Here is a 13704-nt window from a genome sequence, read left to right as displayed (position 1 = left end):
GAACAAACAAACCAGAATGGCGAAACGATCTAATTATTTATCGATATGTTTATCAAGCGTATCTTCTATTATTTAGAAAATGCAACATTTTATTTTGAAACATAAGTGCCTACGCATAGTTGAAGCTAGTGAAGCAAAACACATAAAGTTCTAGTTTTCACCAAGAGCAAAAGAACACAATAATAACAACTTAGTTTTTTACGACTCTATGTCGTCAATAAAACATGCATTTCGCGTTCGAAGTTTGGCAGCTTAGCTGATCAAATCAAAACAAATTGCAGGAGCTTTTGCAGTGTTAGCAGAAACGTTTCTAACAACAACTGCAAATTGTATTCTTTCTCACGATAATTTTTTTTGAAGGCATCAATCGAACAAGCAGATTGTTTAAACTACATTAGTTTCGTATTTTTCGTTGATTTCAAAATTGGTGTTATTGTTTTCGATCTTTTAAAATGCGCAGAAATAGGGTCTTAGGTGCACATTTTTTTTCTTTATTTTGCGAAAATAAAGCGTAGAGTCTAAAAAAATTTGTCGATCACTAAGGCTGTATTCAGTGGGTATTGTGTGAGAAAGAGTGCTCAGGTTCTTGGTCTATCTTAAAACTAACCTTATTGGCTCATTTAAAGTATAGGTGGGGAAGGATATAAAGGATAGGAAATGAGGAAATGGGAATAAAGGATAGGGATTGGAGGGGAAGAGTTTGCTCATAATTTCCACATCTCCAAGAGTCCATATTATCGCAAGATTTACCACGCTTGCATTCACGTTTCTTCAGTGGATGACGATTTTTTTAGGAGGGCTTGACGTTTAAAGTTTGCTTTGGTTTTGGCTAATCCTATTTACGCTCCACCTCCTGACTAAAGGGTGATACGGTCAAAATTTGGTCAATATCAACTTGACGTATTTCTTTCAATTTTGCATTTAAAAAACCTGAACACCCCTCATTTTGAAGGTGTGTATGTGTAGAATGTTGCTCCTATTTTGATTTTGGAATTCACTCTTCAGTTGTCAAAATGCCGTCCAAGGAAAAAGAGCAGCGTATCAAAATTTTGCTCGCGCATCGCGAAAATCCGAGCTACTCGCACGCAAAGCTGGCAAAATCGCTAAAAGTTGCCAAATCAACCGTTACAAATGTAATTGAAGTTTTTGGGGAACGTTTGTCGACAGCCAGGAAGTTGGAACGGGGGGAAATCGAAAACCGGAAGCCGCTGAGACGACAAAGAGAGTTGCCGATAGTTTCAAGCGAAACCATAACCTCTCTCTCCGAGATGCCGCAAATAAGCTGAGTGCATCGTCTACAACCGTGCATCGAGACAAAAAACGAGCAGGAATATCGACTTACATGAAGGTAGTGACTCCAAATCGCGATGATAAACAAAATACGACGGCCAAAGCGCGATCCCGGAGACTGTACACGACGATGCTGACGAAGTTTGACTGCGTGGTAATGGACGACGAAACCTACGTCAAAGCTGACTACAAGCAGCTTCCGGGACAGGAGTTTTATACGGCAAAAGGTAGGGGAAAGGTAGCAGATATTTTCAAGCACATAAAACTGTCAAAGTTCGCGAAAAAATATCTGGTTTGGCAAGCCATCTCTACCTGTGGCTTGAAAAGCAGCATTTCCGGGGAGCTTCCGGGACTGTCAACCAAGAAATTTACGTGAAAGAGTGTTTGAATAAACGTCTGCTGCCTTTCCCGAAGAAACACGGTTGTTCCGTACTGTTTTGGCCGGATTTGGCATCTTGCCATTACGGTAAAAAGGCCATGGAGTGGTACGCCGCCAACAACGTACAGGTGGTTCCCAAGGACAAGAACCCTCCCAACACGCCAGAGCTCCGCCCAATTGAGAAATACTGGGCTATTGTCAAGCGGAACCTAAAGAAGACCAAAAAAAACTGCTAAGAACGAGCAGCAGTTCAAGGCAAACTGGCTTTCTGCGGCGAAGAAGGTGGACAAGGTGGCTGTACAAAATCTGATGACAGGGGTTAAGCGTAAGGCCCGGCAATTCGGATTTGGAAAAGCGGAAGCCTAACTGAATATTTTTCCTGAATTTTATACTAATTAAACTTGAAAAAGAAATTTAATTTGATTTTTTAAATAATCGATTTCACCGATTTACACGCGTTTTCCCATGACTAAATTCTGACCGTATCACCCTTTAGTTTGTTTTTATGAAGTTATTTAGGATCCTACAGATCAATAAACAATTGCTTTTGAAGTGCCTGTTGGAAAATTTATCACCCCAATGGAAAATTTGACTGCAATTTAAATTTCTTTTTTAAACGGCAATTCAAATAATCTTTTCTGTTTGGTAAAAATTCCCAATAAAAGGAAAATTTTGGCTACTGACTAGGAAAAGTTATAAATTTTTATAGAAGTACGAGGTTTTTCTGCATCTTTTAACGGTCTTTTTTTTTGCTCGGGGAGGATGTGATCCCCCCGGTACACTTTCCAAGCAATGCAAAATGGGAAAATTTGACTCCAAATTCCCAAAACATTTGAAGCCGTAAGTTTATGGACCTGAAGGAATATTTATATTAGGTCTAGTTTTCTCAGAAAATCAAATCTGTCTTCAGATTAGGCTGGAGACATCTCAGTGAGGTGTCATTTGATCTTAATAGCCCAGAAATAAGTTATTTTCCTTACATTATTTATTAACATGAGAATTTAAGTCATTGAAGTTTCACCCTATGAAGGAGGTGTCATTTAATAAAATGAGAGTGAATGGAGTAATTCCTCAAGTGAGATGCGTGAAACGATTTTAACTAAATAAACATAAAATTGAAGTTTAAAAAAGCATTACACAACACTGAAAATTTTGGATCGATCGACTAATGTATGCAAGAGTTATTCACTTTTGCATAAAAAATGAGTGTTTCAAAAAATTAATTGATCAAAATAGCCGTTGTTATGAGAGAGGCCCTAATTTAAAAGGCTTATAACTTCTGTTAAACTTCATAAATCTTCATTAAACATTCACAGCACAAAAAAATGTAATTGATGTCATATTTCAACTTCTGAGAAATTTTCAATTGAGTTACGTATTATTTCAGGTCATCATTTGGAATTTTCAGTTCCAAATTTCCCATTGTGTCGTCCTTTCTTCTATGCAAAAATATATGAGGTGACTTCGGAGCTTGCTGGGAATATATTCCAGCAATTCCATCGCAAATTTTCATCGTTCAGGAGTCCAAGATTTTTAACTTTTGAAACCTGCTCATAGCAATTGAGCAGGTTTTTAAAGTTTAATATCTTGAACTCCTGAGTAATGAAAATTTGCGTTCACTGAAATCGGAACTTTTTAGAATAATTTAGTTAGGATTTCTAGGCCCAATGCCTTATGATTTTGATTGATGAACAACACGATGTCAACAACAACAACAAAGTCCCCAAGATGGAATTTTGAGGTATACATAGTATAAGGATGGTGAAAAGATTTTTCCTTTACAAAGAATGTAACCAACTTTAGGGAATTTTTAACAACGGAGCTGAAGAAATTTCTCGTTCTGGAACCAAATGTGCCGAGTAATCTCTGAAAAAATAACTTTACAATCTAAAACCTCAATGGATATATTGAATGTCCCATTATGTCGAAACACGATTTTGATACAACCCTGCTCATTCCGGATGAAGCTTGAACAGCTGTTTTGTGCTGTGTGTTGTTTCTTACAGTTCCACTTAAAACTCTATGTATCCTGAGCTCCAATTTTCATTATTTTCGTGGAAATTAGAAGCATTTCCCCGAAAAAGCGCTAAAATTTGCATTTGAACGATCCGGAAGGCGATTAGGAAGTATGGAGAGGATATCAGCTTCGTGGACAAAAAATCTGGGCGGAAACCAGATCCGGTGGACAAAACTTTGGACCGAAAAGTCATGCGTACTTAGGCCAGTAAGAAAACTGTCTCGGTTAGGAATGTGGCCACAAAAGTGAATCCCTCCGTAGCACCGATCACCGTGCCAAGGTAAGATTAGGTCTAAAGAAGCAGAAGAAACCGAAGCGGCGTTAAAAAGCTGCTTCTGTCAAACCATGAGCTCGTAAATTAATGATCAACTGCTGTGTGGAAAATAGGTGTGCTTTATCATCGACGACGAAACCTATTGCAAGTTTGATTAAAAAACGCTTCCAGGTGGCCAATTTCACATGGCCAAAGTATTGAAGAGATAGACACATCAATTTCAACCAAATTCGGTAGCTAGGCAGTAGGCACTGGTTTGGCAAGCCATATGTATGTGAGTGTGGCATACTTTCCCAGCCGTTAGTGTTTACAGAAAAAATTACACACGTCGCCTGCTTCCCATGATGCATGATCACCCAGTACTGTTTTGGCCGAATTTGGCATCATTTCATTACTCAAAAGAAACGATGGCTTGGTGAAAATCTAACAAAGTCCAGATCGTACCCAAGGAGATGAATCCACCAAATTGTCTATAAGCAAGACCGATTGGAGAAAACATGTTAAGCCTGTAGTTCATATTAACAACCACTATTTATGATAATTGTAATTATGATAATTGTAATTGTAATTGTAATTGTGATTGTAATAATCGATATTGTGATAGAAACAAATTAATTTTATTTCAATTAATTTGAGTGATACAAATTGAGCCAAAAAATCTAAAAATCAATTTTTTGGAAAATCGACTAAGCCTTAAAAAGTCGATTTTTGCCCTTTTTTTCGAGGTAACACCAGATCTTGATGTTAAATGCATTTTTAAGTCATTTGGCATCTAAATTGAAATTTCGTTAAATGATCGCTGTTCGAAATTTGTCATGACTAATTTGGCTGCCGAATGTCGAATTTCGAAAACCGACTATATACATTTTGTAGACTGACTGATATCTATCTACATTTTGTAGATTGATATCTTCAGTTAGCTTCAAACTTGTAACGAACAATATGTTTTTAATGATAATCAGAATGAATCAGTTCTACAATTCTCGAGCAAAATGGAAACCACGGCGAAATTAACATTTCACCCGACGATCGTCGCAGAATGATATCATAGCTGAGATGATTAAGCCAGCAATAGGTAATCTGATCGAGACAGTTTAAGTGTGCTCCTAGCTTATTTTGAATTCAACGGGTACAAGTCTATTATTCCTATCCCCCGGCCCGAAATTACCTATCGATCAAAGAGAAAATTCCCCGCGTGTGATAGTAGAAAACGTGTGTTGCTGTTACATAGAAAGTAAACCAAGAAATGAGAGCGAGAAAAATCCCTCCCAATGCTGAGCGAGGAAATTGGTTCGGGAGCGAACATGAAAACACCTTTCATTTCTAGGAAACTTTTCCCGTTGTTGTACAGTCAAGTTCAGCTGATGATGTTTTTTTTACTTTCGGGACAGGGAGTCCCCACTCTTTCTCTCAGTTTCACGATCCGTTCTTCCCTCCTCTCTGTTCGAGGAAATTGGCGCCCCACACTAACCCATAGATACACACAGATACACGGAAAACAAATATACCAACTCCCGAAAAGGCCCTCGGAATACTTGAACCCCATCGGAGAACGAACCTTGTCAAACTTTCGCTTCCTCTGCTCCGCGCTTTCGAGATTTTAAGCTCAGCAGGTCTCACTCAGCCCGTTACAACACGAAGAGGAACGAACGAGGGACGAGTGACGGCGAGAGGGGCACGACACGAGAGGCTTTTCACCACACAAAGAACGTTCAACGCAATACGAACTACCTACTAAATTGGTGCCCGTACGTTGCCGCCTGGTTCAGGCCTAGGCTGCTGCTGCTCCTCGACTGAAGAGGCACACCGAAAAAAAAACCCTGCTGGTTCAAATAATCGACTAAATCAGCGAGCCCGCACTAATCGCAAACCCGAAATCGACCGGAATTGGTTCGCGAAACACTCACGAGATATCCGCCAAGCGATTGACTAACTAGCTTCGGAGATAATGGAGCTGCTGAATTGCTGCTGCTGCTGCTACTACACTATTACACGGTATGTGTGTAGATTCCGGGGCGAAAAATTTTCAGCTATCCAAAAAGTGCCGCGACCTGTTCGGGGAATCGACCGAGAATAGCTCTAGCTGAAAGCCTGCCTGCTGCTACCTGTCAGCGACTACTCACTTCGGATTGGAAAGGAACAACGGATTCGTCGTCGTGTACTCACACAATTGCACCCGAACAGTTGAGCCGAGAGTTCGCGGACACGAAGGGATGAAAACTGACTCCAAATGGGGGTTGCTGGAACAAGAGGAAGCTTTCTTTCTTATAGAAAAAACCCCTATCAGGACACAGTGGCACCTGATGATGGAAATTGCTCTCATTTTGATGTATTAGTGTAACGGAGAGCGAAATCAATGCGCCGAAACGAATGCGCGTTACTGGAAAAACAGGACATCCTTCCATATGAGAGGATATGATGTCATACGAAAGCTCCAGCGAGTAAAAAAAAACTCGGAAAACGAAACCGGAGAAAAGCCGCTCACGATTTTCGTCCTTCCAAACAAGGCCTTTTCGAAAGCTTACCTCATCTTCCAAGTTTAAGCACCCACAACATATGGCCTGCGGCTGTTCAGGGGACATTTTTATTTCGCTCAAAGCTCGCGGCCGGATTTCGATGATGCCGGGTCAAAAACAACAACCGGTGAAAGCTACCCGGAGCCAGCCTGGTGGCTATGTTGTTTCCGGTCATCTTTCGGTGGAGGTGCTTGGTTGATCAATCAATGATTCATCTGTAGTTTTCGTTTAAATCACATTCCGAAAGTTAACATTTCTTTTTTCATCAATTTTTACATAAACATGAAACCTGGAAGCTTGCCCTAGAATTCTCAGTTCAGGTGAAATTTCAATGAAAATACCATTCGAATAACTTCATTCTCGTAACAAACCTTTGATCAAGTTCTCATAACTTTCAATCTTCATTTACTTATCAAAAGAGAATGGGCAATTTGGTTTTCGGATGTACACCAGGGAGCAATAAACGGTTCGAAAAATATTGACAAACCGAAAAAAGTTATGGATTGAAGAAGTTGTAACTTTTCGAAGAAAATAGTGACAAAAACGTTAGCAGAACACTTTTGCCGTTCTTTTTTTTTTTTTAAATGATAAAAATTCTTCAATCCATAACTGTTTTTTCTCCCAAGATAGATTTTCTTGACCCCATACAAAAATTGTCTTGTCACGTCAAGATCTTTCGAACCGTATATGGCTTTAATATTGCTCCGAAAATCAAATTGCCCGTTTTGGTCAATTTCCAAATCTTGTACTGATTTGTACTGATTTTATACTTAAAATAAATTCCTAAAGGGTGATACGGTCAAAATTTGGTCAATATCAACTTGACGTATTTCTTTTAATTTTGCATTTAAAAAAACCCTGAACACCCTTCATTTTGAAGGTGTGTGTGTGTGTGTGTAGAATATTGCTCCAATTTTGATTTTGGAATTCACTCTTCAGTTGTCATAATGCCGTCCAAGAAAGAAGAGCAGCGTATCAAAATTTTGCTCGCGCATCGCTAAAATCCGAGCTACTCGCACGCAAAGCTGGCAAAATCGCTAAAAGTTGCCAAATCAACCGTTACAAATGTAATTAAAGTGTTTGAGGAACGTTTGTCGACAGCCAGGAAGTCTGGATCGGGGCGAAATCGAAAACCGGAAGCCGCTGAGACGACAAAGAGAGTTGCCGGTAGTTTCAAGCGAAACCCTAACCTCTCTCTCCGAGATGCCGCAAATAAGCTGGGTGTATCGTCTACAACCGTGCATCGAGCCTAAAAACGAGCCGGACTATCGACTTACAAGAAGGTAGTGACTCCAAATCGCGATGATAAACAAAATACGACGGCCGAAGCGCGATCCAGGAGGCTGTACACGACGATGCTGACGAAGTTTGACTGCGTGGTAATGGACGACGAAACCTACGTCAAAGCCGACTACAAACAGTTTTCGGGACAGGAGTTTTATACGACAAAAGGAAGGAGAAAGGTAGCAGATATTTTCAAGCACATGAAACTGTCAAAGTTCGCGAAGAAATATCTGGGTTGGCAAGCCATCTTTACCTGTGGCTTGAAAAGCAGCATTTTCATAGCTTCCACGACTGTCAACCTAGAAATTTACGTGAAAGAGTGTTTGAATAAACGTCTGCTGCCTTTCCTGAAGAAACACGATTGTTCCGTACTGTTTTGGTCGGATTTGGCATCTTGCCATTACGGTAAAAAGGCCATGGAGTGGTACGCCGCCAACAACGTGCAGGTGGTTCCCCCCAAGGACAAGAACCCTCCCAACACCCCAGAGCTCCACCCAATTAAGAAATACTGGGCTATTGTCAAGCGGAACCTAAAGAAGATCAAAAAACTGCTAAGGACGAGCAGCAGTTCAAGGCAAACTGGCTTTCTGCGGCGAAGAAGGTGGACAAAGTGGCTGTACAAAATCTGATGGCAGGGTTTAAGCGTAAGGCCCGGCAATTCGGATTTGGAAAAGCGGAAGCCTAACTGAATATTTTTCCTGAATTTTATACTAATTAAACTTGAAAAAGAAATTTATTTTGATTTTTTAAATAAACGATTTCACCGATTTACACGCGTTTTCCCTTGTCCATATTTTGACCGTATCACACTTTACGGGAAGTTAACCTCGATATTCCATCAGCGTTTAAGAAAAGGAACGGACTCACCAGCTTCTTGAATAAGTTTTTAAGGCAAGATTTCTCGATTATAACTGTATTAGCTGCCCTTTGGATTTTCGTGATGTTACTCCTTCCATCTGTTTTCGGGACTTGGTTCTGTAGCAATTTTCGAACAAAATTGGATTTGGGAAAAGCTTAATTTTCAAGCATTAAAAAAATACTCCTGTCACATTCGAGCACAGCCTACCAAGTCCTCGCAAGCTTTTGTGCAATTTGTTCCAATTTATTATCATCTCTTTCATTGAAAATTGGAATTCGTGCAATGTTTTTAGTCGCAGCTATCCGTACAAAGGTTGACTGAAAAGCGGTTAGCGTGTAGAACTCCGACAGATTTTACACTGATTTGACAGGTCGCACGAATGTACAAGTTTGCATATCCCTGATTTTTCAGGTATTGCCTGATATTTCGAGGCTCTGCCTGACAACCTGATAATCCATTGAATTTGCCTGAATTTTTGAAAATATGCCTGATTTTGCCTGATTTTTGCGAATGTGATGAAAAATGGGTAGTAAGGAACTGGATGAGGTACCATTGCCGAAGTGAAAAAGAGGAAATATGGCTAAATCAAAGCAATCGAAAGATTCCCTTGAATTCTTATTTTGAAAAGGGAATTAAAGGAAATCTTTCGATTGCTTTGATGCTTTGATTCATTAGAGTTATTTAACCAAGTAGGCTCACAACACATATTAGAGAGAAAATGAGGAGCGGTGACCAAAAAAAAGGTCATCACTTTTAGCGAAATTTCCGTTACTTTATCGTAGCCTGATTTTGCCTGATTTTTATTTCGCTAGTTCCCTTATTTTTGAATAAAAATGTTGGCAACCCTGGTCGCAGCCATGAGTGCACAGTCCAATTTAGTGCGCTTCGAATAATATTTGACTACCAAAATTTCAAACACTTTCTAATCTTTCAGTGATGTTTTAAACAGTAATTGATTTGATGTTCTGGCTTTCTTTTATAAAGAGACTTAGAATTTATTTCAAAGTAACATTGGAAAGAGTACTATTTGGAAGGCAATGTGATCATCTGGTATCGTGTTCCTCATTACAATATTGGTTCAATTCTTTAAATCAAATAATTTTCTAACAGTTTCGGGCAAAACAACACCCATAAAATCAACTGTATCTAAGTAGTTTGAAAGTCATCATTTATTGAAAATAGGCCTCTGCGGTGGGTTTTCATACAGAAAAATTACCCCAGAAAAGCATTGAACTGTCCTTTCGAAAATACCCCAAATCAATGATAATTGACAGCTGAATACGTTTTTGTGACACCTCTCATTTGGAAGAACCTTCGAAAGGCAGTTTAATGGTGAAATAACTGCAAAATAGCGCTAACACTACACTTTTTGAAAAATTCGGCCGAAAAAACTTCGGAAACGTCCTTAATAGGCTTGTATTGAATGATCATTATTTATTGCTTACAACTCAAAAGCGAGAATTAATCAAAAACAAAACATTCACTAACAACGAAAACGGAGTTCCATAATGAATTTTTCATACAATACTGATAAGTTGCAGTTGTTCTGTCCAGGTTAAAATGGCTTTTAAATGCAATGTTGATCGACTTTGTTTACAGAAACATCCCCGTTCTTGGTGAAAATTGTTAAAAACATGTTTTCCAAACTAACCTACCCTTACTTTATGTTAAACGATGTATTGGAAAAATCTTTATCGTCAATTTAATGAAGTTGTAAAAATGGTTGCAGTTGTGTTGTCCAATAATATGGGAACAAAATTTACCATGCCACCTATACGTTTTCGAAATTTAAAGATTTTTATTTATTACCTAATTTATATCAGAAAACATCCCATTTTAACAAAAAGAGAGCTCTTGAAAGCTAACCCAATCCTTCCAAGAATATCCGAAGCATTCTATTCAGCCGAAAAAAAAGTACAATCCATTTCTTTTGAGGCGATTTCTAATTTTGTTTACTAAGTAAAGTGTATTCAATAAACTTGCACAAATTACACACACTACATACTTTTCAGACATCTGCTGTAAATCTGTCAACTAACACTGTGTAACGAATTACAACGATTGCCACTTAATGTTGATCGATTAACAAAGGCTCATAACTACTCATAATCAAGTTCTCGTAGTTTGTTGTGCTCATCTCCGGAATCCGATCATTACGGGAGTTTAATTTGACAGTCGTGGGAAAAAGGCGGCCCCTCTCTTTCAGCAACACCACCCGTAAACGCAATTTCGTCGATCACACGAATGTTAACAATTGGCGTGAACACGTGGTCGCGCCACCCCCAATTTGCATAACAAATGCGATTCCAGATCATCAGATGTGAATGCAAATTGGACTTGGTACTTGGTAGTCTGTTAAGAATTAGCCTTCAGTACACGACTGGCTTAAATTACAGGTGGCTGCTCCCAATAATAAGCTTCGTCGAATGTCATCGATGGCGATTGGGAAAAATTCAAAACAGTTCAATTGAGCACACGAAAAATGGCAAAATAACCGAGACATATTGAACAGATTCACTGGCCCCCAGAAGAATTTTATTTGTTTTTTTTTTTTTAAACCAGCATTTTGTCGTCCGTTTCATAGAGATGTTCTGAATTATGAACGACCCTCCCTCGGTACCCAAGGACCCAATTTTCGGAAACAGCAATATTGTTTTGCCATCCCTGAGGGGGTTTTTCTCCCCTTTCTTGGAAAACCGGAGAAAGAAATGACATCACTGGGGACCTGGTGACCTTTTACGAAAACCATGATTTAGTCCTTGCGTTTGCGTTTGCAAACGCAATTCTGTATGAGTACTGACTGAGTACACACGTAACGACTGTATGAACTTTTGACTCATGATTTCATGCTGCTGCTGCTGTTTGGTGCCAGTCAGCCAGCAGCCAGCCAGTGTATGTTATTGCCTTTTTGTGGTTCTCATTTATGATCCCCTCTTTTTTTACTTTTTTAGGAAAGCATCGCGTAATCATACAGCAAATTCAGATTGGCTCTTGAACTGGCGAATGTTTGTGAAGGCTTTACAAGGATACGATTCTGCGAAAAGTACTGCCAAAATCAGATGATGATTTCATAGCTCCCGAATACCGTTGCCGATGGCGGTTGGTTCGAGGTTTCCAAGAGGAAGGTTCTACATTGGATCTTTAATAGGTCGAGGTTGCAAATTTTTGTTGGTTTTTGCTTTAGGAAAACACTGATTAATCGTTAAAAATATTGTTCAAACCTTCATTTATATTTAATAAAGGGAAAAGTCTCGATTTTAAATATTTAAACACTTTCGTCGCCAAACGTTACCCATTGCAAAAAACGTCAAACTTTGAGAAGTCATAACATATTTGCGACGAACGTGTTGAATTATCTTGGAAAAGGACAAACATCTATGTATTAGAGATTCTTGAAGAAATGACAAACAGAATATAAGTTTCGGAAATTTTAGATTTAACATGCAGTGTTTGAAATGTGGCATACGTAAGGTTCTATCTTGCTTTTAATCGCATGGGTTATTTGGAATATATTCACAAAACATATCAAATTTTTAAGGTGATGCTATTTTTGTTTTAGTAAAACAAAAGGATCAAAGAAAAGGAAGAACAGAAGACGTAAATACAACGTTTCACCGACAGGACTTGAACCCGCAATCTCTGCTTCACAAAATTTCACAAAATATATTCTTAACAGATAAAGTGAGCATCACACTTGGCATCACATCTAAAGCCAATAATCTTTGAATATGGAAAACACATGATTGGAGTAAAGGCTGAATTTTGGGTGTTCACAGTGTGAAAATTTGGACCCAAAATCCCAAAAAAGCAGGTAAAGTAACCATAACTTCTTCAATTCTCAACCGATTTTGATGGATAACCACTTGAAATCTTTTTTATGAATTGATGTTTAAGGACAGTAGAAAATCAATCAAATTTAAATGTTAACTTTGAGTCTTAAAAGTTCTTCAATATTGCATCTTTACTTTTTTTTTGACGAACCCTGGAAGCCTGGACAAAAAAAACTCCCTTTTCCGACTTTGGGTGTCATTTTGGCACCACAAAAGTAAAATCTATTTAAGTCGTTTGAATTATTATGAACTTTATATAAAACTTATATCAAAAGAAACCTTGTAATGTCAGTAAAATATGTTTAGAACATTATATACAGCTAAAGTTACAAGTTTTCTCGTTATTCAGCATGAAAGAAAAAAAAATCCGAAAAAACATGCCTCACGAAAACTACTGTAGTTCATATGTTACACGTCCAAAAAAATATTTGCCTTATGCAAATGAAAGCTGAAGTTAATGCCTACATCATGGAGACAAGAAATATTTTTTTAAATTTTTTTAATGAAATGGTCACAAAAAGTTCAAAAAAGTGGTCTAAAAACCTACTTTTCATTCGATTGCTAGTAAATATTGTTTGAGCGATGTTAGAGTGTTCTAAAAATATGACTACAAACTTTATTGAAATTCTAACATTTTGCTGTCTTTAGATTTTCGATGCAACAAAAATTGAAATTACTGGAATTTTTGAAAGTTCACTACTTTGCGCGATTTTTTCACTTATTGAAATTTCATCTGTTTTTGTGATCCTCCGTCAGGTTGTACCCGGATTTTCAGTGCTTTCTCGCCGTTTGAAGCAATCAAAACTATATCCATTGAAAAGGGAATTTAATCTACATTCTAGTGAGGTGCAACAATTTATGCTGTGAGATTTCACAAAAATATGAAAATTATAAGCGTAAAATCATTCCTGAATTTCTAGAACCACAAGCAGCGCGTCCAGCAAAATGTGTTTGTTTGCTCTCCGAGTAGGTACGGTGGGTGGTGATTCGGGCAGAGAGCGAAGCCGACAGACGAAATAATGATGCGTGTCGTGCGTTTCTTGGTTGGAGATGAACATATTTTACTGACTGAACATATTTTACTGACATTACAAGGTTTCTAGTGATATAAGTTTCATTGTAATCGGTTAGATATAAAAAGAGTTATGACGATTTTAGCTTGGAGTGTCAAATTGACACTCCTAGTGCTGATTAGGGTAATGAAATCTAATGCGGATGAGGGTTAAGTTGCTTAAAATGATTATAGATCTTAATT

At 38.3% G+C, this 13704-nt stretch overlaps 2 protein-coding genes across 7 annotated transcripts in view; both read right to left on the bottom strand.

Annotated features, from left to right (window-relative positions):
• The window catches only part of LOC129754530 (neurocalcin homolog), a 424186-nt gene that overhangs the window by 312234 nt on the left and 98248 nt on the right, over positions 1-13704 (bottom strand). The gene's annotated exons all lie outside the window — the stretch shown is intronic.
• The window catches only part of LOC129754532 (neuronal calcium sensor 2), a 364232-nt gene that overhangs the window by 262221 nt on the left and 88307 nt on the right, over positions 1-13704 (bottom strand). The window contains exon 1 of one of the 4 annotated variants that reach the window (XM_055750663.1): positions 5519-6039. The exons of 1 other annotated variant lie outside the window; for it this stretch is intronic. The gene's annotated coding sequence lies outside the window, so the exon portion shown is untranslated. Of the gene's footprint in view, positions 1-5518; positions 6040-13704 lie in introns of those variants that run through there. 2 more of the 4 variants (XM_055750665.1, XM_055750666.1) reach the window with 2 other exon arrangements.

This window comes from Uranotaenia lowii, chromosome 3 (genome assembly GCF_029784155.1).
Source record: "Uranotaenia lowii strain MFRU-FL chromosome 3, ASM2978415v1, whole genome shotgun sequence".
Lineage (NCBI taxonomy): Eukaryota > Metazoa > Arthropoda > Insecta > Diptera > Culicidae > Uranotaenia > Uranotaenia lowii.
This window is presented reverse-complemented; position numbering and strand designations above follow the sequence as displayed.